Raw genomic sequence first — 4,436 nt, 5'->3', positions numbered from 1 at the left:
TTTACTAATGGAATCTGCTTGTTTCTCAGGTCCTTCACCTTCCGATCCAATATTTGAATGAGTCGTTCTTCATAGGTTAAGGACTCGTCGAGTTCAATATCTTCTGGTGGCAAAATGTGAGTCAGATCCGGATGGTATTTCTTAAGTAAAGAAACATGGAAAACGTCATGGATCCGAGACAAACTAGCTGGTAATTCAAGTCGATAAGCCACCTTTCCTATTCGCTGGAGTATATTGAAAGATCCTATGTACCGTGGTTGCAACTTTTTCCCTTTTCCTCCTCTAATCTTTCCTTTCAACGGGGTAATTCGAAGAAACACCTTATCTCCTATCTCGAACTCCAAATCCTTCCTCCGATGATCGGCATAACTTTTCTGTCGGCTTTGGGCTGTTTGAAGTCTTTGGCGGATCACCTTTACCCGTTCGTAGGCTTTCTCAACCCATGGTATTGTAGCCGGATCTATAATCTTTCTCTCTCCTACTTCATCCCAATGGATTGGGGATCGACATCGTCGTCCATACAAGGCTTCATACTTGACTTGTGGCTATTGCGGAAAGGCCAATCATACCGAGAACGATTGTTGGTGGAAAGGGCGGAAGTGCTTGATTTGTGGGAGTGTGACATCACACACACACGGAGACAGTCACGCGGAGGTAGTATTCCGTAACTGGAGGGAGCTAAAACAAAACAAGCAAATGAAAGAGGAAACCGAACTAGTGGGCCAGCAAAAGCTTATGCATTAGGCACCCAAACAGTTCCGGACTCGTTTGACGCAAATGAAGGTAAAATTTCGAGGGCGAAATTTTTTTAAGGGGGAGAGGGTGTGAGACCCCGTAATTTTCTCATTTTCTGGGTTTTATTCTATTTAATGGCATATTTTCTGCATTTTCTTTATTAGGAACATTTCTAGATAATTTTGATGAGAAAATATTCTTTTTTAGATGATTTTCTAGTATCGGTTAGTTTTTGAGAAATTAAGAGCGTATACCGGACGTGGGAGCCGCTAGTGCCGAAAGTTCGGAAAAATTCGGCCAGTTAGGTTAAGTTTTGGATACCGAATTTATTTTATCAGGTGTTAAGAGATAATTAAAGGTTGTTATATGGATGAGAGTGGAGAGACAAAAGGATAACTCTAAGTTAAAAAGGTGACAAGTGTCACTTTCTTACTAAAGGGTGGACTATGACCATTTTATCACCTTTACTAAATCACCAAAAATTGACCCAAAATTCATCTTCTTCACAAGCTCCTTGGCCGAATTCCATAGTGTGAGAAAAGAAAGAAAGCTTCAACCTTCAACTTCCATTTCTTGCACAAATCTTGCAATCCAACCATCCAAACTTGAAATTATTCCATACAAACCTCTAGCTAGGTAGGATTGAGGAAGTTGGTGGAGTTGTTTTGGAAGCAAGAGACTTAAGCTACTACCTTTTGTGAGTTATCAAGGTATGGTGTGTAAATATTCATTGTTTGTTTCCAATAATGGTGAATTCATGACTTGTGAAGGTTAGTTAAGTGATTTTGTGGAGGTTTTCATGACTTTTGGTGGTGTTTGATGAATTTTTGATTTTATGCAATAATTTTTCTGTTTTTATATGTTTCATGTTGATTGGCCATGTATGATGGTCTATTATGGGTTAGAATGAAGCTTTGGTATGATAATTGTAAGGATTAGTGGAAAATTTCTGGTTTGAAGCAAAAATTCCAGATTAGGGATTTCTTTGAGAACTGATTGTCTGGCCTGGTACTATTTGCGAATCAGGTTAGGAGGACCTGAATTAGCCATTACGTTAAGAAACCATGAAAAGTTTTAGAGAGAAATTCCTATAGTCTGTCTACAAAATTCACCTCAATCGGAGTAACTTAGCCTGTGAAAAGACTGAAATACCCCTGCTACCCTGTTTCTACCCGAACTTGAGAATTGCTTCTGTGATTGGCTAATTTGATTGGGAATGCTTCTGATTTGGTTGTTGATGTCTTCTTAAGAATTGTAACCTTGTATCTTAGCTGTTGGATGGCTATGGAATCACTTGATTTGGACTTAGGTAACCTGACTTATGATGTTTGAACCAGAATGCGGTTGGTGAACCTGTTTTTGCGGTTCTGGTTAGCGGTTAGCGGACTGCCTGCCCAGCTCTCGCCAGGACTAACGGTTCAGTTTAGAGCGATCTAATGTGTTCCGGGACTTACAAACGCGCGTAAACGAGTCAAAATGTCAAAATAAAAAAAAACGAAACCGGAGTCTGCCATGAATAGTAACGGACACGTCAAAACCCAACCAAACATCAAGCAAATATTTACATGTTGAAATTTAGCAGATACAATCCAAAGTGGCATACCCAAGTGATTCAAAAGTGGATACAAGTACGGTTTGCCAAATCAAAAGGGAAATGGACCCAAAAGTACATTTAGAGTTTCAATCAATGAGCTATACAAAAGATATGTCCAACTAGCTGAATTCGGCAACCAACTATCAATTGCAATCCAAAAGTATTTATTTTCCTGTAAGGAAAACAAAAGGAATAGGGTGAGATTACGCCCAGTGAGATAATACCACTCAAGCAGCAAAATTCACATAAGCATAAAGCTTTTCATTCCAATTCATCAAAAATAAGCAAAGGCACACATCAAAAGTGGTGATAAAAGGATACGGGCGGCTCTCAAGAGCCCTTTTCCTCGTTTGAATTCTTGATCGAACCTCATTGACTCTCCGTCAATGTTTAAAAGTAACCAACCGTAGACTCCACTTTACTTCCATTCCTTCCACCCAACATACCCCTACCAGGCCCGAACTCCAAACACTTGCACTGTGGTATTACTCGAGTATACTGGAATCGAGAGTCTCTCATACTACAAGATTCCATATAACAGTCCCCAAGGTTCATTAATTGGCACGACCAAGCCCTCGCCGGCTCGATTCAATCAACTACCAATGGGGTTGAACTCAATGGTAACAATCATGGTCGTTGGATACTCGTCCAAACGACACCAAGTCATGTACTTTCATTTCATGTAACATTCCATGTAACATTCCAATAACATGAGAAATAAGTGAGAGTGATAACGTACACCCTCACTTCAATCATTATCGATGGTGCAATAAACATTTAACTCATCAAGTTCAAGTATCAAAGCCATATAGTAACACATAAGTGAGTAGTACACTCACCAAACTTGAAAATGATATTTCATACACCTCCGTCAAAGGAGCGTCGTGAACCACCGTCACGCCCTAAAATATGCAAACAAGTACAATGAGACTCGATAACGAGTCATAAACCAGTACCAAATACGACCAAAATAGGATTCCATAAGCATACATAAGCATTAGAGGAAACGAGAAAAATCCGGAAATGGAGTAAGTGTTAACCCGGAAAAAAAATAGTTTTTGACATCATTTTACGGTTTTGGTACCAATGGCACTACGATTATCCGATGAAGGTACAAGATCCACCGTTTCGAAGCTCAGAGACAGGGCTACAATATTACAGAAGGTCACACAGCCCAGTTTTGAGTGTAACCAGGTCAAAAATGCAATATACTACACCAGAACCGGAAAAACAGATTCACAGAACGCATTCTAGTGCAAACATCATAAATCAAGCTACCTAAGTCCAAATCCAGAAATTCCAAAGCCATCCGAAAGCTAAGGAACAGGGATACATTTCATCAGAAGACCTCAACAACCAATTCGGAAGCATTCCCAACCCAAATGACCAATTACAGAAGCAATTCTCAATTTCGGGTAAAACCAGCGTAGCAAGGGTAATTCCATCTTTTCTCAAGCTACGCTACTCCGATTGACCTGAAATTTTGTAGGAACCTCTAAAATATCATTCCCTAATGTTTTAACCCAAGGCCAATTCGGCCTCTAAATATGAACTACAAAATCGGGCAGAATGTAATTCAAAGAACCCTAACTTTCCAATTTTTCTTCCAAAACAGAAATTGCTTGCAATTTACCACCTTTTCCACCTTCTAGCTTCTTTAAATACCATTTCCAATCTTCATACATGACCACATAATCATATTCATATGAAAACAGGAAAATCCCCAAAAATTATAAAACTTCATTAATTCAACCAAAAATCAAGATATAATCCATAAAAGTGCATCTTATACTACCACCAATCATGATTTAAGCATCATTAGAGGGAGGAGAGGGGTCCTTCTCAACTTACCTTAGCAACACAAGAGAGAGAGCAACTAGTCACTTTAGCCTTCCAAACAACTCCACAAAACAACTCACTATCACTCCCTTAAGTGTTTTTATGGAGCAAAAACAAGATTCAATGGTTGATTTGGTAGATTGGAGCAAGATTGAAGCCAAAAACTTGAAGAGTTTTCTTTCTTTTGTTGCTTGAAGAGGCCGGCTATGAGGAGGAAGAAAAATGGTGAATTTTTGGTATTTTTTTGATTTATTTGGTCAATTGGTAA

This window comes from Coffea eugenioides, chromosome 2, assembly GCF_003713205.1.
Source record: "Coffea eugenioides isolate CCC68of chromosome 2, Ceug_1.0, whole genome shotgun sequence".
Taxonomy (NCBI): Eukaryota; Viridiplantae; Streptophyta; class Magnoliopsida; order Gentianales; family Rubiaceae; genus Coffea; species Coffea eugenioides.
This window is presented reverse-complemented; position numbering follows the sequence as displayed.